The sequence below is a fragment of the Macaca nemestrina genome, chromosome 1 (assembly GCF_043159975.1).
Source record: "Macaca nemestrina isolate mMacNem1 chromosome 1, mMacNem.hap1, whole genome shotgun sequence".
NCBI lineage: Eukaryota > Metazoa > Chordata > Mammalia > Primates > Cercopithecidae > Macaca > Macaca nemestrina.
In genome coordinates this window covers 107,323,042-107,342,894 of record NC_092125.1, presented here as the reverse complement: position 1 = coordinate 107,342,894, position 19,853 = coordinate 107,323,042, and the positions used below count along the sequence as shown (strand labels likewise).

The 19,853-nt window shown below is 43.3% G+C and overlaps 1 long non-coding RNA gene across 1 annotated transcript in view; it reads left to right on the top strand.

Annotated features, from left to right (window-relative positions):
• The first annotated feature begins 272 nt into the window (after positions 1-272).
• LOC105497884 (uncharacterized) overlaps positions 273-19,853 on the top strand; it is a 35,956-nt gene continuing 16,375 nt past the window's right edge. The window contains exons 1-2 of the long non-coding RNA XR_011609042.1: positions 273-344; positions 5,989-6,108. This is a non-coding gene — a long non-coding RNA (uncharacterized lncRNA). The remainder of the gene's footprint in view (positions 345-5,988; positions 6,109-19,853) is intronic.

Genomic DNA, 19,853 nt, shown 5'->3' with positions numbered 1-19,853 from the left:
AAATTAGAGGCATCCTGGTAGACCAATTCCTTAAACACACCACAAAAGTTTGCTTCTGAACCACCTTCTAATTTTTTAGAATTTTCTCTTACCTTGTGTACTTGCCTCACTTCTCAGATCTGTTGGTTGCTGCTGTTTCTCTCATCTTGACCTCCTGCTTTCTTCCCTGACCACCGCTCTCTTTCTGGTTATGTTGTCACAATCTCCCTGAATAATTTACCTCATCACCACTGACCCATCCCTGGAAACATCTACACTGGTGTAGGCCCCAAGGACAGTGGGGTTGCTGCTTACAGCCCCACAGATTTTCTGCTGCACAACTCCAGGGCTGCCACATGTAGACGGTACTGTAAATGTTGTGCCATGGAGCGGGTCTGTTAGGCTGCCCCTTGCCAGGTCCATTTCAGCCCCATGATAAAGACCCAGAAAAGTCAGAGTAGAGGGCCTAGAGTGATGATGCAATCCAAAGCCATTCCTCTAAGGACAACAATGCCTGGGATGAACTTTGAATGCTTATCTTGAAGATGAGAAGTCTGAAGGAGAGCTAAGAAATTTTCAGTATCTGGAAGGGTATAACTAGGACCAGTGAGTGGACAGAGGCTACAAAGAGTCAGACTTTAAAAAAAAAAATTCTAATGTCTGTTTTCATGCTGCTGATAAAAACATACCCAAGACTGGGCAATTTACAAAAGAAAGAGGTTTATTGGACTTACAGTTCCACATGGCTGGGGAGGCCTCATAATCATGGTGGAAGGTGAGAGGCATATCTCACATGGCAGCAGACCTGAGAAGAGAGCTTGTGCAGGAAAACTCCCCATTATAATAACCATCAGATCTCGTGAAACTTACTCACTATCACGAGAACAGCACGGGAAAGACCTGCCCTCATGATTCAATTACTTCTCACTGGGTCCCTCTGACAACATGTGGGAATTCAAGATGAGATTTGGGTGGGGACACAGCCAAGCCATATCATCTAACTATCTAATGTCTTTAGAAAAGCAAGAGGCTATTGTTTTGACGGGTTTTGGTTTCTCTGGCCTGGAAGTGTTTCAGCAGAAGTTGGGAGATCACATGAAAGAGGGGTGCTATGTACAAGATGTAAGAAGTTCTAACAGGAGGAGGCATGCCCTAACAGGAAGAGGGGTGCCTTAACAGGAGGAAGGGTGTTCTAATGGGGTTGTAGAGTGTCCTAACAGGAGGAAGGGTGCCCTAATAGGAGGGAGTGCCTAATAGGAGAAGGAGGTGCTCTAAAAGGGGGAGGGGGCCTGAACAGGAGGAAGAGCCTAAAAGGGGGAGGGGGTGCTCTAACAGGAGGTGTAGTTCCCTAACAGGAGAAGGGGATGTCCTAACAGGAGGATGGATGCTCTAAAAAGAAGAGCGGTATCCTAACAGGAGGAGGGATGCTCTAATCAGAGAAGGAGGTGCTCTAAAAGGAGGAGAGGGACTTAACGGGAGGTGGGGTGTCCTAAGAGGAAGAATGGGTGCTCTAACAGGAGGTAGAGTTCCCTAACAGGAGGACAGGTGCCCCAAAAGGAGAAAGTGATGCCCTAACAGGAGGAGGGGTGCCCTAAACAGGAAAAGAGGTGCTGTAACAAGAAGAGGGGTGCTCTAACAGGAGGAGTTATGTTCCAACAAGAAAATGGGGGCCCTAAAATCAGGAGAGATGCCCTAAGAGCAAGAGGGGTCCCCTAACAGAAGGAGGAGTGTCCTAATAGGAGGAAGGGTGCTCCAACAGGAGGAAAGTTGTTCTAACAGGAGGAGAGGTGCTGTAACAGGAAGAGAGGTGCTCTAACAGGAGGAGAGGTGCTCTAATAGGAGGAAAGGTGCTCCAACAGGAGTAAAGTTGCTCTAACAGGGGTAGGGGTGCCCTAACAGAAGGAGGGATTGCCCTAAGAGGGGGGAGTGTTATAACAGGAAGAGGGGTATTCTAACAGGAAAAGGGGGTGCCCCAACAGGAGAATGGGTTCCCTAACAGGAGAAGTAGTGTTCTAACAGTAGGAGGGGTGTCCTATACAGGGAAAGGTGCTCTAACAGGAGGAAAGGGTGCCTGTATTAGTCCATTCAAACTATATCATTTCCCCACTCATCCCAACAAAATCTCATGTCCTCACAATTCAAAACACAGTCATGCCCTTCCAACAGTCCCCCAAAGTCTTAACTCATTCCAGTATTAACTCAAAAGTCCAAGTCCAAAGTCTCATGTGAGACAAGGCAAGTCCCTTCTGCCTATGAGCCTGTAAAATCAAAAGTAAGTTAGCTACTTCCTAGATACAATGGGAGTACAGGCATTGGGTAAATACACCCATTCCAAATGGGAGAAACTGGCCAAAAGAAAGGGGCTACAGGCCCCACACAAGTCCAAAATCCAATAGAGCAGTCGTTAAAACTTAAAGTTCCAAAATGATCTCCTTTGACTCCATGTGTCACATCTGGGTCATACTGATAAAAGAGGTGGCCTCCCACAGCCTTAGGCAACTCCGCCTCTGTGGTTTTGCAGGGTACAGCCCCCCTTCAGGCTGCTTTCACAGGCTGGTGTTGAGTGCCTGTGGCTTTTCCAGGTGCATAGGTGCAAGCTGTAGGTGGATCTACCATTGTGGGGTCTGGAGGACCATGGCCCTCTTCTCACAGTTCCACAGGGCAATGCCCTAGTGGGGACTCTGTGTGGGAGCTCTGAACCCACATTTCCCTTTCGTACTGCCCTAGCAGAGGTTCTCCATGAGGGCTCCACCCCTGCAGCAAACTTCTGCCTGGACTTCCAGGTGTTTCCATACATCCTCTGAAATCTAGATGGGGGTTCCCAAACCTCAATTCTTGACTTCTGCCAAGCTGTCAAGGCTTGGGGGTTGCACCCTCTGAAGCCACAGCCTGAGCTGTACCTTGGCCCCTTTTAGCCACACTTGTAGCAGTTGGGACACAGGGCACCAAGTCCCTAGGCTGCACACAGCACAGGGGCCCTGGGCCTGGCCCATGAAACCATTTTTTTCTCCTAGGCCTCTGGGTCTGTGATGGGAGGGTCTGCTGTAAAGGTCTCTGACATGGCCTGGAGACATTTTCTCCATTGTTCTGTTGATTAACATTCAGCTCCTCATTACTTCTGCAAATTTCTGCAGCTGGCTTGAATTTCTCCCTAGAAAATGGGATTTTATTTTCTATTACATCATCAGGCTGCAAAATTTCCAGACTTTTATACTCTGTTTCCTCTTGAATGCTTTGTCACTTAGAAATTTCTTCTGCAAAATACCCTAAATCATCTCTCTCAAGTTCAAAATTCCACAGATCTCTAGGGCAGAAGCAAAATGCCACCAGTCTCTTTGTGTAGGAAGAGTGGCCTTCACTTTAGTTCTCAAAATGTTCCCTATCTACATCTGAGACCACCTCAGCCTGGACTTCATTGTCCATATCACGATCAGCATTTTGGTCAAAGCCATTCAATGAGTCTCTAGGAAGTTCCAAACATTTCCACATCTTCCTGTCTTCTGAGCCCTCCATGTCTTTAGGAAGGCCCAAACTTTCCCACATTGTCTCATCTTCTTCTGAGCCCTCCAAACTGTTCCAACCTCTGCCTGTTACCCAATTCCAAAATCAGTTGTGATGTAGGATTTTTCTGCTCCTGAGCTCAGCTAGATCCAGTTTTTTTTTTTTGTCTCAAGACCAGGAACAATTAGGCACGTGGACATCAGAGAATGAGTAATATAATTTTTTAAGCAAAAGGACAACTCTCAGCAAAAAGAAGGGCCCTGCAAGCAGGTTTTCACCTCACAGTTGAGTGCCAGGGCTTCCACACAAGAGCTGATGAGGCTTCGCTTCTCCCCTGCATAAGGTGCAAATTCCTGGTGGCTCCATCTCATTCCTGTAGTGCACATGTGTGCCCCAGTCCACTGCAGGCATGCCCAGGCAAGCCCCCTTTTGCTATCTCTTCCACATTTTTGGATATCTTCATAGCAGCTCCTCACTCTCTGCAGTACCAATGTACTGTATTAGTCCATTCTCAAGCTTCTATAAAGGACTGTCCAAGAATGGGCAATTTATAATGGAAAGAGGTTTAATTGACTCACAGTTCTGCATGGCTGGGGAGGCCTCAAGAAACTTACAATAATGGTGGAAGGGGAAATAAACATGTCCTACTTCATATGATGACAGGAAGGAGAAGTGTCAAGAAAAAGGGGGAAAAGCCCCCTATAAAACCATCAGGTCTCATGAGAACTCACTCACCATAATAAGAACATGAGAACAGCATGAGGGTAACCACCCCCATGATTAAATTATCTTCCACCGGGTCCCTCCAATGATATAGGGGATTATGAGAATGACAATTCAAGATAAGATTTGGGTGGGGACACAGTCAAATCATATCAATGCCCTAACAGGAGGAGGGGTGCTTTAACAAAAGAAGCGTGTCCTAACAGGAGGAGATATGTTCTAACAGTAAGACATGGGTCCTAAAAGGAGGAGGGGGTGCTTTAACCAGAGAAGGCATGCCCTAACATGATGAGGGGGTGCTTTAATGGGAGAAAGTGTGTTCTAACAGGAGGAGGGGGTGTCCTAACAGGAGAAAGTGTGTTCTAACAGGAGGAGGAGTGTCCTGACATGAGGAGAGGTGCCCTAACAGGAAGAAGGGGTATGCTAATGGGAATAGGGGTGCCCTAAGATGGGAGAGAGTGTTCTAACAGGAGGAGGGGGTGTTCTAACAGGAAAAGGGGATGCCCTAACAAAAGAATGTGTGCCTTAACAGAAGGAAGGGTGCCCTAACAGTAGAAGGAGTGCCCTAACAGGGGGAGAGGTGTCCTAACAGGAGGAGGGATTTTCTAACAGGAGGAGTGGGTGCTCTAACAAGAGGAGGGGTGCCCTACAGGGTGAAGATGGTGCCCTAAGAGTAGAAGCACTGCCCTAATAGGAGGAGGGATGCCTCCACAGGAAGAGGATTCTCTAAAAAGGAGGAGAGGTGTCATAACAGGAGGAGGGGTGCTCTAACAGGAGGAGAGTTGTCATAAAGTTGAAGGTGGTACCCTAAGAGGAGGAGGGGTACCCTAACAGAAGGAGGGGTGTCCTAACATGAGGAGGAATGCCTTACCAGGAGGAGGAATGTCCTAACAAGATGAAGGATGCCCTAACAGGAGGAGGGGTGCCCTAAAAGGAGTGAGTACTCTAACAGGCGGAGGGTTTCCTAACAGGAGGCAGGGTGCCTTAAAAGGATGAGGGGTGCCTTAACAGGAGGAGGGGTGCCCTAACAGGATGAGGAGTTCCCCAATAGAAGGAAGGGTGTCACAACAGGTCAAGGGATGCTCTAACATGAGAAGGGGTGCTCACCTAACAGGGCCCTGAACCTTGGGTGGGAGTTTCCATTGAGAATGTGGAGGTCCCTCGGGCCTAGCCTGGTGATGAGCTGTAGAAGAGGACATGGCTGTACTAGGAGCAGAGGCTCTGGGTCTGTGGCTGCTTCCTCCCGCCTGTCCTCCAGGACGGGCTTTCAGTTAGAGAAGGATTTAATTCCAGGGTTGCCTGCCACCTTCTCTGAAACACAGCTGGGAATGCTGGGGTACACTCCTGGTCTGACTCCGAAGCACTACCCCTGGCTATCCTTAACTGGAGCCCTTGTGCCCGCTCATCCCAGTGCCACTCTGAGTAGAACAGGTAAGCTAGGGTATCATCCACCTACACTGGCACCTACCCCTCTCTACTGGGGATGAAGGGCTGGCTCAGAGTCTCCAATTCAGGAAAGGGCATTTCTGGGACTCTGGCCTGTATGGTTACCTCATAACTCTCACTTGGAAGAGTCTGGAAGAAAAGATGAGTCCATGGGACTGGCGTTCCTCTCCCTGAAACCTTGCTGCTGCCAACGAGCTGTGGTCTTGCATCCCTGCAAGGCTTCTTGGTGGGTGTCTGGGACCGCTCCGTGGCAAGTCCCTATGTCTGGGTCTGTTGGGGCTGTTGCTGTCCTCAAGGTCTTTCTTCTCAAGCTTTGGCCTGTGGTTATTTTCTTTCAAGGTCTATAGAGAATACATTCATTCATTCAGTGTTGCTGACTACGTACCAAGGCTGTAGGAGCAGGACCGCACACCTGTCGCCCGGCTGTATCTCTAGCTCCAGCATGGTGCCTGACTCAAGGTAAGGGCCTTAATAAATGTTTGTTCAAGAAGTAAGGAAAGACGGAAAGCGAAAGAAAAAGAATAGAAAGGAAAGAAAGAGAGAGGGAGGCACGCAAGGTGAGGCGAGGCGAGTCGGGGCGGGGTGGGGTGGAGCGGGGTGGGGCGGGGCGAGGGCGAGGCGAGCCAACCACAGCACTTCAACGAACAGGAAGGAGGCTGTATCCGCAAGGCCGTCCCCGCAAGGCTCCTCTCCGCCCTCTGGTGGTGATTTTGGCTTTCTCTGTTTGTGAGAGCAGAGGTGGGGGGTGATCCTTTTCTGGATCCTCTTGAGAACGGAGCTTCATGGTTCTGTGACAGGGATGGTGTTCTGAGAGGCTATGACAGGAGGAACCAGTCTCTAGCCCTCAGCTTTGTAAGTTCTTCTGTGACTGAGACAGAGGCAGCAAGGTTTCAATGGCTCTTTGGGAGCAGAAAAACCCGTACAGAGGTTTAAGGGCATAGCCTCAGTCTCTCCCCCTTTCCCAGTCTCTCTCTCCATGATGAAGTGAACATAGGGATCAAAGCTAAATTCTTTTGGAAACTGCTGACAATGGATGTTTTCCATACCCCACTTCACTTCGTATATCCCCACAATAGCCGAGTGAGGGGGTGGGGTGCTGTACGCCTGCCTTTCTCACTGGGGGTGACAGGGACGCTCACTTCCTATGAGAAGCAAAACCAAGGCTCACCTGGAGATTTCCTGGCCCCACCTCCACTCTGCTTGCTCTGTCCAGCCCGCACCGCTCCCTTCTCCCAAACACAGCCCGTAAGCCCCGTATTCTTTCATCCAGAGAGCAGAATCCAAGTCCTGGTCTTTCTTTTACAGGTCTTATTCTGCTCCAAAGGGGGCCCCCAAGGAGGGGGTCAGAGTGAAGCTCTGCCTTGTTTCTCTAGGTCCCATTTCACCGGTAACGGCTGAGCTTATTCTGTATTTTGCTTCTCTCATTGCACAATGGACCTGCTTTGGGCCAGTCCAATGGGCCAAGTTTGGGCAGACAATGGCAGTCAGCCTTTTGTTTCTGTGTCTTGGGCATGGCCAGACTGAAGCCAGTCTTGCTTTCTTTGGTTGATGAACCAAATGTAGGAAAACTTCAGAATTGTCCCAGATTCACAGGAGCACTCACAGGATTTTCCTTTTCCTCATTAATCGTCTGTTCCTCCTGGATGCCTGTAGGCTTCTTTTATGGACCCCAACTACCCTCCTCCATCCTGCCTGAAGTTGACAGTACTTGCTCTTTTCTTAAACACATTCCTCATGTGATTTCCTCTCCAGGGCATTTGGCTTCTTGAAGTAGGAAAAAAGAACCTGGGGAATAACTCAAAATCTTGGATCTGCTTCTAATATTTGGGGTTTCTGAGGACCCTGGAGAGCTGGTGGCCTTGTATCCCTATGGGTCTCAGAGGGGACAAGGGCAAAGGGGAGAGGATGAGGATGTGATGGAGGGATTCCCTTCTGGACAGGAAGGGGTTATTAAAAAGCCTTTCTGGTCCTGAAGCGAGTGAGAGAGAAGGGAGATGAAGATGGATAATGCAAGAGTCAGACATCTGCCATGGCTTCTCTCACCCATGGGCCCAAATCAGAAGATGGGGTAAGTGATCAATCAGGCTGAGAAGAAAGCTTAATGCAGTAATCTTGTGACCTGCAACCTCCTTTGTGCTCTGGAAGGATACCCACATGCTGAGACAGTTCTCCCAAGCTTTCCTGGTACCCATGAAAGTGAAAGAGACCTATAGGTTGCCATCTTCCCCATGGAGGAACTTGTGGTGCTGGCCAGCAAGCCCTCTGGTGTGCAGGCAGTGGGCAGTGGGACAGTTGCCCTGCTGGCATGAGCAGAGTGAATGACTCCACAGTTGAAAGTTGTGGGGGTGGGCTGCTAGGCAGGGTGTCTGGGAGCCATAGCCAGGGCTCACCGAGATCTGTGAGAAACAAACTCACCCATCGAAACCCAAAGAATGGACTCAGAGTGGCAAGAGTGAAACTCCATCTCAAAAAAAAAGAAAGAAAGAAAAAAAAGAATGGACTCAGAAACCTTGAGAACAGCGAAAGTGAGACTTTTAATGATGGTCTTGCAAGATCTGGTGTCTGATGGGCAGGCACACCCAGCACAGTTACGACCAGCAATTTATCCCCTAGTCCATAGGTCCCTCCTCCGGTTCCTCATAGACTGAGTACTATGGGGTCACAGTCTTCCCGGGAATGGGCTATCAGTTGTTGGGTTGGGGCTTTAGGTGTTTTCTTTAGGATTGTCTTTTGGCATTTTGTTGCAGCCCACAATGCATTGCAATTCTAGTCAGTTCAGTGGCTCCTTAAGTATTTAACTTATGATCTGAGTAGCTGGGCAAGCTGATAAGAACAGACAAAGCAAGCTATTTTGCAGACTAGTAAACTTTTATCTCAGACTAAACTTCTTTGGTTTGGGTGAGGGCCACTAAGTGGGAGGGAGGGCCCAACAAACAGGTGTCAGCCATCAAGCAGGGGCCTAGTATATCCTGTTTTTTCTGTAGTTTGCTGACCTAAGTCAATTTAAGGCACTTTGTCTTGGAAATTGACCACTGTATGTATTTTTTCCTTCAATTCCCTCCTTTTTTTTCTTTTACCCCTATTGATTCCCTTTTCACATTTATTTTCATGTCCTTTGGTCATTAAATTGTTTTAACAGTTATTGACTCTATTATGAGAGAGTAGATTTGATTTAGTTTTTCATAATAGTTGATATGTTATGGGCATTTGTTTATTGATGGTTGTTTTGGTTAACTTTTGGGTTAACCCTTTAACACAGGGGATAATGCAACACCCTACAGCTGTTAGGACTCCAGTTACTATTGTAAGAGATGTTAGAATGGAGGTCTACCATTCCTTTCCGTTTCCTGAACCAACTTTTTAGCCAGTCAGTAAATGGTTTATTAATTCAGGCATTTTTCACCAATTCATTGGCTAGAGTTGTTAACTCTTATAACTCCTTTGTGATGGTTTCATCTGGGGAAGTTTTATTAGGAATGAAAGTGCAACAATTTCCACTCAGCATGACACATATGCTCCTTTTCTCTGCTAAGATTATGTTTAGTGCAAGTCTGTTTTTCCAGGCCATTTCGCTGGTGGCATTTAACTGGCTAGGCACTCTTTTGAGAGCATTTTGAGTATAGTTGATGAATTTTCATTGATTATAATAGATGTAATTAATCCAATTTACATTTTTATTAATAGTTGACCACTAGAAGAGTGCTGATTTAAACCTAGCAGCTATTTAGCTTTGAGCCTTAAATTCATTAGGTACTCCTTTAGGGACTCCTATTGAGTTAATATAAATGTTGAGATTAAAATAATTTGTTAGATTTCTCCAACTTCAGTGGCCATGTGGATTCTCACGGATTTTATGGAATGCCAAGGTGAATGGAATGGCCAGTTGAACTAAGGCACAAGTCCTGATCCAATTGGATGGTAACAGGTCATGGAGGTTCCTCTTCCCACAATGTCAGTAGACATCAGCCCGGGGTATATGAAGAGCTGAGTAGTTGCCATTGACTAACCAGTAACATTTAGGATGTAGGTGTAAGTTGAGAGTTCTCCCAGGGGCTTATTGAATTCTAGTCCCTGCCTAGAGAGGCAAAAGGAGTATTTTATATTTCCTATGGAGAATGAGGGGATTGCTTTCCTACCTCCACAAAGTAGGAAGGACCAATGAAAGACTTTTGTATGTCTTATTTTCCCACGCATCCCTGTGCTGGTATAGAGCCAACATGCAGGCATTCCTTTGGGACTGGTATCCCATCCTAGGGGAGATGGAACTACCTGTGCCTGACACTGCCCAGCAGAGTGGATGTAACAGTAGCTTTTGTTGAGGGCTAGTACCAAAAATTTTACCCATTCAACCCAGGCATTTACATCCCCATATCTGGTCTTAATTTTTAAAGTCTGCCTTAGGTCAATTATTTCAATTATTATTATTTTTTACTCTATTAGAGTTATTGCCTGGTGGGTTAAAGGAAATGGTGGGGCCAGAAGTTATAGTAACCCTGAGTGAGCTCAAGGATGAGTTGGTGATTAGCCTGAGAGCTAACCATCCCACGAGGTCCCTTCCTGAGATATTTACTCCTAATCCATACTTCCAAGGTTCCTGGTCTAGAGTAGCTGGGTTGTTTATTGTGATTAATATAGGATTGGATTTTAAATTTTCACAGCTAGGTTGTGTGGGGCCCTTATATAAATGTATTTTATCCTTTAAGGGTTTGTTTTTGGAAGAATGACTTACCCAGCCTTGATATTCAGTGGTCCACCAGACCTGATTTCAGCTAGTGCAGGGCTTTTCTGAGAGGGTCTGAAAACGGTTTGTTTCAGGTCATAGATATTTGTTTGCCTGTGACAACTGTCTTTAGTGTCCTAAATTCCTTCAAGGTAAAACTTGGCAGGCATTAAATTTTACAGTTTGGGGGTTGGAGGTCTGAGTTATGTTGACTATTAGTTTGATTGGATAATCCCTACTTTCCACCCCTAGGACTGGGCTCCATTCAATACACAGGTTTCCTTTTACCCCTTGTGCTTAAATTAATCCTAACCATATCCATCCCCAATGACAGGGCCCGCTTATAGCTCTCTTCTAGGTTTTCCTTAGAGTTAGCTTTAAGGGGTCCTTAGATGATTTATACACTTCCCATTTGTTCTTTTCCCTTTTCCTCTTCCTCACTTTTTTTTGTTTGTTTGGTTTTTGTTTTTTTTTTACCAGTCTCTTGACCCAAGTGTAACGAGTCCACCCTCGTTCAGCTGTTTCCAAAACTATTTTGGTGGTCTGGAGCACTTGACAGGGACTGTCCCAGCTTGGGTGGAGCTTGTCTTCCTTCCAAGTTTTAATCAGCACCAAGTAGCCAGGCTGGAAGTGGTGGACTGTGAACTCAGGGGTGGAGTTTGAGTCAGAAGTCCTTTTAACCTAAGAGATGACAGGGTAGAGGATATGGCCAGTATATGATTTTTTAAAAGTTGGTCTTTGGTTTCCATAGTAGGAAGGTTTGTAGCCTTGTTTAAATATAAGAGTCCATACAATAACTCAGAGGGGGACAATCCTAAGTCTTTTCTTGGGGCTGTCCTAATCCCAAGGAGCATTACTGGGAGACATTTAGTCCAAAGCATTTTAGTTTTTAAGATGAGTTTGGTAATGTGCTTTTTGAGAACTTGACTTATTTTCTCTACCTTTCCAGAGGAGGGGGGATGCCAAGGGGTGTGGTAATCCCATCTAATGTGCAAACCTTCCATAATTCTCCTTAGCACCCTTGGGCTAAAGTGGCTTTCATTGTCAGAATTAATATTTTTTTACCAGGCCAAATCTGGGTATAATTTGTTTTAAGATTATTTTGACCACATTCCTGGCTGTGGCAGTTGGGAAGGGCAAGGCCTTCACCCAGCTGGAGAGGTGGTCTACTCTTACCAGCAGATACTTTAGTCTCCGTGTTTTGGGCATTTCTGTAAAATGTACTTGAATGCTCTGAAATGGCCTTAACCTAGGAGGTCTTCCTCCAGTAGTCTGCTTTTTGTTTGTTTGTTTTTGTTTTTAACTACCTTTTTGTTTATTCTCTGGCAGGTCATACAACCCTCACACACTTGTTTAGCAAGTGTGTAAATCTCTATACACTCGTAATTTTTGTGTATTGCATTACACAAGACTTTCCCCAATGACTTCCCTTATGCAGTATGGACATCAGTTCTCTCATTATGGGTTTGCTTATTATGACTCTCCCATCAGGGAGCACCCACCTTTCATCCTGAGTTTGATTGCCCCCTGTCTTGCCCAGCTCTTTCTCCCCCTCTTTAGAAAATTGGGATCTTAATACCACATTAGGGATATCTGGGATTAGGCTACACAGTTTAACTTCTTTCTTCAGGGAGGCTTGCTTAGCAGCTTTATCTGCAAGTCCGTTCTTTACAGCTTCTATAGTGTTTCCTTTCTGATGGCCATTTACATGAACTATGGCTACTGGAAGCAGGAGGCTTTTTAAAACTTGTTTGACCAGTTCCCCATGTACTAATTTTTCCCCCTGCTATTTATTAGACCCCATTTTGTCCAGATCTTTCCAAAGATGTGTACTACTCCATAGGCATATTTGGAGTTAGTATATATAGTGCCTTTTTGACTTCTAGGAGCTTTAGGGGCCTGGTTAAGAGCATATAATTCACAGGTTTGGGTTGACCAGTTACTGGTTTACCGTTTTCACATGAGGATTGTTTGTTTCTATCAATGACAGCATAGCCATTATGTCTTTTACTGTTTATTACTTTGGATGACCCATTCACAAATAGCCTCGTCCCATCATGTCCTGGAGTTTCTCTAAGGTCTGGTTTAACTTTAGCTTGACATTCTATGATATTTAAATAGTTATGGTTTGATGCCTCCTCATTCTCATCTCCTTTCTATAAGAAACTGGCTGGATTCAAGCAAGTATCTATTGTTAAATCTATGGGGTTTATCTATTGTTAAGATTAAATTATTATTAGTAGTAGTAATATGAATTTATATTTTAAAATCCGGGAATTAGTTAACCATCTTCCAGCTTTTTGATTTAATACATTCCAGACCTGACGTGGGGTGCTTACTACCAGGGCCCGACTGCAGGTCAGCTTCCAAGTTTCCTCCACCAGCAGGGCTGTGGCTGCTACTGCTTACTTGCACTTTTGTCTCTTTGTCTCCTGTCTTTTATGGCCTCTCTCTCTTTCTCTTTTCTTTTATACTCGTTCTTCCTTTTACATTATCTTTCTCCCCAGATTCACTGTCTGTGTCTTTGATCTGTCTTTTCCTCTCACTTATTTTCTTTTTCTATTGCTTTCTCTGTCATCCCCTGTTTCCTCTCTCCCTTACACTCAGTTTCTCCTCTTTCTGTCTCTCTCTGGCCCTCTACCTTTGCTGTTTCCTCCCCTTTCTCTTTCTAATTTACCTTCTTATTTTTTCTCTTCCTCCCTTCCCAGCAAACAGAATATTTACAATTGATATCATCTCAGCCCAAGTATAAAAATTGGTCCTAAAAATTGATCTACTTGCTTTGCTAAATCGAGGGGATTTTTAAAGAGTGGCCTTATTTCCTTTTTTAAATTCCTAACCTCAGTACTTGTTAGAGGCACACTCACAAATCCAACTTCTTCCTGTCCCATAGGGACATCTCTAAGAGGGTACATGTTAGACACCTGCTGTTTAGAAGGAATAGGTAAATTCTCAAACATTTTAAAACGTTGTTCCAGTTTTTTTCCTTAAGTTTGGGTAAGGATTTAAGAGAGCATGGGGTTTAGCTCCTTTATGACCCCCAGATTCCTCTTCCTCTTGCCTTCCTGTTGCCTCCTGATCTCCCTGCCCTCTACTTTGTGAGATGTACGGGGCGGGGGGCAAGCACGTTAGGGGATGCCAGGGATTTCATTGGGCGAGGGCTCTTTATTATGCTCTTTTTTTTTTTTTCTTTAAGGGGAATCATGGGGGTTAATTTACTAATCCAACAAAGAGTGTAACCTACCTCCTCTTGTGAGGATGGAGTTTTATTATTTACATAGAGAATTCAGTTTGGCACACTCAATCCTCATCTGAGCCAAATTTAGGCCAAAAGACTGAAGGCTGATTAATGGGCTCCTTGGGCCAGATAAAACAGCAATACTTTACTATCTTTTGCTTCTCCTTGTCCCTGGTTTGAGGGTTATCCCTCCAAACCTGCAGCATTTTCCCCAATGGATTATCTGGGGGAATTTTAGAGGGGGTCTCTTTAGTTTCCTTTTTCCTTTGTTTCCTAAGCCTAGAATTCTTATTTCCCATTTTTGGTTAGTCTCTGTGTCTGAGCTTTTTCCTGTGTACTCAGCCCCCACACTGTAAGTTTCTTGGACACCTCAAGAATGGCTTCGTTTGTCTCCAGCTGTTTCCTTGTGGGAGAATTGGGACTCTGCACTCGCTTTGTATCTAAGGTACATCTAAGTCATACACACTCAACCTCTGAAAATGTCCAACCACCAAGGCAGTACTTACAGTCCAATTTTCCTACCTTGGCTCATGCACAAGTTTGCCTACTTGCCATGGTGCCTGTTTTTCTCCCTGTGTCACTTCCATTGTCTTCTGAATAACAGTCTCAGGTTTGTCTTTTTCTTTCATGGGGAGCCAGGACACCCAGACAGAGCAGGCTACCTAAATTAGGTGGGATGTGTCTCCCCTCTCAGCTGGAGTCCCACTCCATGCAGGCACAGAGCTCCCCATATGGGTCACCAGGTTGTGAGAAAGAAACTCACCCATCCATACCCAAAGAATGGACTCAGAGACCCAGAGAACAGCGAAAGTGAGATATTTAATGATGGTCTTGCAAGACAGGTTGTCTGATGGGCAGGCACACCCAGCACAGTTACAACAAGCAATTTATCCCCTAGGGCACAGGTCCCTCTCCCGGCTCTTGATAGGCTGAGTGCTATGGGGTCACAATCTTCCCAGACATCACCTATCCGTTGTTGGGTTGGGGCTTTAGGTGTTTTCTTTAAGGTTGTCTTGTGGCATTTTGTTGCAGCCCACACTGCATTGCAATCCTAGTCAGCTCAGGGGCTCTTTAAGTATTTGACTTATGACCTAAGTAGTTGGGCAGGCTGATAAGAACAGACAAAGTGAGCTGTTTTGCAGGCTAGTAAACTTTCAACTTAGACTAAACTTCTTTGGTTTGGGTGAGGGCAACTAAAGGGGGCGTGGGGGCTACAAACAGATGTTGGCTATCCAAGCAGGGGCCTACTATATCCTGTTTTTTCTGTAGTTTGCTCACCTAAGCCAATTTAAGGCACTTTATCTTGGAAATGGACCACTGTATACATTATTTCCTTCAGTTCTCCAGCTCCAGTCAGAGCTGAAGTGAGCTGGAGTGAGCCAGGAGGATCAGTGGGCTGGCCCAGGCCATGGGAACAGAATAGAAGTTAACTGACCACTAATTTCATCAGTCGGCCCTAGACCAGGAACTTGGTCAGTTCAGTCCCCTTACAGTAGGGAGCAGCAAAAATCCAAAATACAGCAGAAGAATCCCAGGCTTTCCTTTGTGCCTGACCCACCTAGGGCCTGGGGTTCGTGTCCTGAACCCAGATGCCATCAGTACAGGACAAGGGGGAAGGGGATAAAAAATGCTAAGCAGGAGGTAAAAGTTATGTTGATTGAGTTATTTCCTAAAATGAGATTTTCTTAAACCAGAAGAGACAGAAATACAGACATCTAATCAGAAATTTTATCTCCACCTCAGGTGGGTCAGTTGCTCAGGAAACAACATTATATTCATTCAAACTAAAGAAGTTGCTTGTTCTTTATACATTTCCATTTAGCACATGAATTTTGCTATCCTAAAAGGCCTGATCTCCCTTCATCCAGCTAAACTGGGAAAGAATCTCCAGGTGCACACCTCTCCAGCTCTGGTTTAGCTCCTGCTTCTCTCTGCTCTTCTCCGTGTCCCACCTTTAGGTCTGGGAAGCAGGCATAGATGCAGGTTTTAGTTGTGTCTCAGCTGGCCTCCACATGACACCCCTGATGTCCACCACCTTTCACTGGCTCCTTAAATTGGGTGCCCCACTCATGCATCAAGGATCAGCTCAGCACCTCCCCTCCTGGAAGACTTTCTGAGTTCCACCCCTCCCTGCCTTTCCCTTCATTACCCAACCAGTCCCATTTGATCCCTCCTGCCTAGCTTCCTAGAACACTTTTTAAAAAAACATTATTATTTTAAAATAATTTTAAAATTATAATTTATAACAATTTAAAAACTATAAAAATAGTATTTTTAAAGTGTTATTGATTTAATCTCACTACTCATTATTAGTCTTTTCTGGTTTTCCATTTCTTTCTGATTCCATCTTGTTAGGTGGTATGTGTCCAGGAATTTATCCATTTCCTCTAGATTTTCCAGTTTATTAGATTATGGTTGTTCATTATAGTTTCTCATAATCTTTTATATTTTTGTGGTATCAGTTGTAAGGTCTCTTTTTTAGTTTCTGATTTGTTTATTTGGGTCTTCTCTCCCTCTTTTTTGGTTAGTATAGATAGTAGTTCATTGTTTTTGCTTACCTTTTAAGGAACTTTTTATTTTATGGATACTTTGTATTTTTTTTTTTAGTCTCTATTATTGTTTAATTCCACTCTGATTTTTATTATTTCTTTTCTTCTACTAATTTTGGGTTTGGTTTTTCTTGCTTTACTAGTTCTTTAAGGTGCATAATTAGATTGTTTATTTTAAATCTTGCTGTTTTTGTGATGTGGGTGTTTATTGCTATAAACCTTCCTGTATCACTGCTTTTCCTGTGTACCACAGGTTTTAATATGCTGTGTTTTCATTTTTATTTGTTTCAAGAATGTTTTAAATTTCCATTTAAATTTCTTCATTTGCCCAGTGGTCATTCAGAAGCATGTTGTTTAATTTTCATGTATTTGTGTGATGTCTAAAGTTCCTATTAGATTTCTTGTTTAATTCCATTGTGATCTGAGAAGATATTTGGTATGATTTTCATTTTTTAACACTTGTTGAGACTTGTTTTGGTGGCCTAACATACAGTCAATCCTGAGGAATGTTCCATGTGCTGATGAGAATACATATTCTGTAGTTCTTGGATAAATGTTCTATAAATGTGTCTTAGGTTCATTTGGTCTAGTGTCCAGTTTAAGTCCAATGTTTCTTTGTTGATTTTCTGTGTGGTTAATCTGTCTAATAATGAGAGTGGAGTGCTGAAATTCCCCACTATTATTGTATTGGAATCTATTTTTTGTTCTTTAGATCAAACATTTGCTAATGAAATTGAGTACTCCAGGGTTGGGTGCATATTTAAAATTCTTATATCCTCTTGGGCTGGGCACGGTGGCTCATGCCTGTAATCCCAGTACTTTGGGAGGCCGAGGTGGGCGGATCACCTGAGGTCAGGAGTTCGAGACCAGCCTGACCAACATGGAGAAATCCCATCTCTATTAAAAATACGAAATTACCTGGGCTTGGTGGCGCATGCCTGTAATCCCAGATACTTGGGAGGCTGAGGCCGGAGAATCGCTTGAACCCAGGAGGCAGAGGTTGCGGTGAGCCGAGATTGTGCCATTGCACTCCAGCCTGGGCAACAAGAGCAAAACTCTGTTTCCAAAAAAAAAAAAAAAAAAAAAAAAAAAAAAATCTTATATCCTCTTGCTGGATTAATCCCTTTATCATTATATAATGACCTTCTTTGTCTTTTATTTTTTACTCTTTTTGACTTAAAGTCCTTTATGTCTGATAAATCTAGGAACTTCTGCTCACTTTTGGTTTCCATTTGTGTGAAATATCTTTTTTTCTTCATTTACTATTTACTTTTGGTATATATATGCCTTAACAGGTAAGGTGCATTTCTTCTGGCAGCATGTAAAGCATAGTTAGATCATGTTTGTTTGTTTGTTTTTTTCCACCCACTCTATATATGTTAAGTGGAGAATTTAATTTATTTACTTTCAAGGCTATTTTTTATATGTAAAGTTTTCTTCCTGTCACATTGTTAATCGTTTTCTGGTTGTTTTCATATATTTTTTGTTCATTTCTTTTCATCTTCTTATTTGTCCTTGGGGTTTGCTGGTTTTCTGTGGTGGTGCCCTTTGAGTCTTTTCCTCATTTGTATGTTGCTTTACCAATGAGTTTTATACTTTTATGTGTTTTCATCATGGTAACTGTTGTCCTTTTGCTTCCAGGTTTTAGGCCTCCCTTGAGCATTTCCTGTAAGGCTAGTCTAGAGGTGATAAATATCCTCAGCATTTGCTTGTCTGGGAAAGAGTTTATTTTAATTTCTCTTTTATTTATGAAGGGTTTGTCAAAGATCAGATAGTTGTAGATGTGGTTGTTATTTCTGAGGCTGCCAGGTAATTAATTGTCTGTTCCATTGGTCTATATATCTGGTACCAGTACCATACTGTTTCGGTTATTGTAGCCTTGTAGTATAGTTTGAAGTCAGCTAGCCTGATGCCTCCAACTTTGTTCTTTTTGCTTAGGATTGTCTTGGCTATGCAGGCTCTTTTTTGGTTCTGTGTGAAGTTTAAAGTAATTTTTTCCAATTCTGTGAAGAAAGTCAATGGTAGCTTGATGGGGATAGCATTGAATCTATAAATTACTTTCGGCAGTATGGCCATTTTCAAGATATTGATTCTTCCTATCCATGAGCATGGAATGTTTTTCCATTTATTTGTGTCCTCTCTTATTTCCTTGAGCAGTGGTTTGTAGTTCTCCTTGAAGAGGTCCTTTACATCCCTTCTAAGTTGTATTTGTAGGCATTTTATTCTTTTATTAGTAATTGTGAATGAGAGCTCACTCATCATTTGGAGCTCTGTTTGTCTGTTATTGGTGTATAGGAATGCTTGTGAATTTTGCACATTGATTTTGTATTCTGAGACTTTTCTGAAGTTACTTATCAGCTCCATTCCTGTTCTGCTCCCTCTACTGGCTGCCAGGTAATTAATTGTCTTCACTGCAAATGTAAGCTGTTATTTCTCAAGGCTACCAGGAAGCTGGAGAGGGAGGGATGGTTCCAGTGCTACCAAATTAACTGTTTTTTACCAAGATTCAACAATGTTTCTTGAATAAATTCTTCTAGAATTTTGAAAAAGTTAAATCTGACCATTTTTGTCTGTTTTTCCACTATTTTTATGCTGGGCAGATTTTTTTTCTTCTCCATTAAAAAATAATTTAAAATTTAATTTTAATTTTAGATGCAGGGGGGTCCATGTGCTGGTTTGTTACATGGGTATATTGTATGATGCTGAGGTTTGAGTATGGATCCTGTCATCCAGGTAGTGAGCATTGTACCCTACAAGTAGTTTTTCAACCCATGCCATCATCCTAAGCGAATTAATGCAGGAACAGAAAACCAAATACACATGTTCTCATTTATATGTGGGTGCTGAACATTTAGAACACAGGAACATAAAGATGGGAACAATAGACAGTGGGGACTACTGCGGGAGAGGGATGGAGAGAGGGCAGATTGTTAAAGGTCCTTCATCATTTTTGCTGATGTCTTCTGTAGCAGCTTTTAGATTTTGAGAAATGTTTTCTCACTCTCAAATTTAGCTGTTTCCAGAGTTCAATAGATTTCATCTAAGATAGATGATGATCTTGGGGTTGAACAATAAAATAACAAAGTACACGTATTTATCTAATTAATAGCATAAAATTTTATGAAATTGCAACCTATTTTATTTAGTGTATGTAATAGTTACATTTTCACCTAAACTGTTTTCTGAACAAGTTCCAATTTATAGAAATTTCATGTGATTTACACAATATATGGTTTTTAATGATGAATAAAACTGTATAGACATTCATAGATTACTAATGAACTTCAAAATATCACTAGAGTTATCAAAAAAAGCTTTCCATTAGTCTATGAACAATGAATTAAAAAGTGAATACAAAAATCTTCTAACAAAGGGATAAATATGAAATGCAGAACTTTGGAAAACACAACTTATTGCTAAACAGTTTTCAAGTAAGAAGTACAATGTAATAATAAATATATGAAAAGGTAATTTGCTAAGTGATATGCTAACAAGATACAAATACCACATACAAGTAAGGCATCCTTTTATGTGTACAGAAATAGTATGGATGACTTTTAAGGAAAATAACCACTAGGTGTTTTCTCTGGGTAGAGAGATTCACTATTTAAGGGGGGTAGTAATCATATATGTGATTAGCCATGACTTCTGACAATAATGGCAAAATGGCTTTTGGAGGAAACTTATTGAAGGTTTG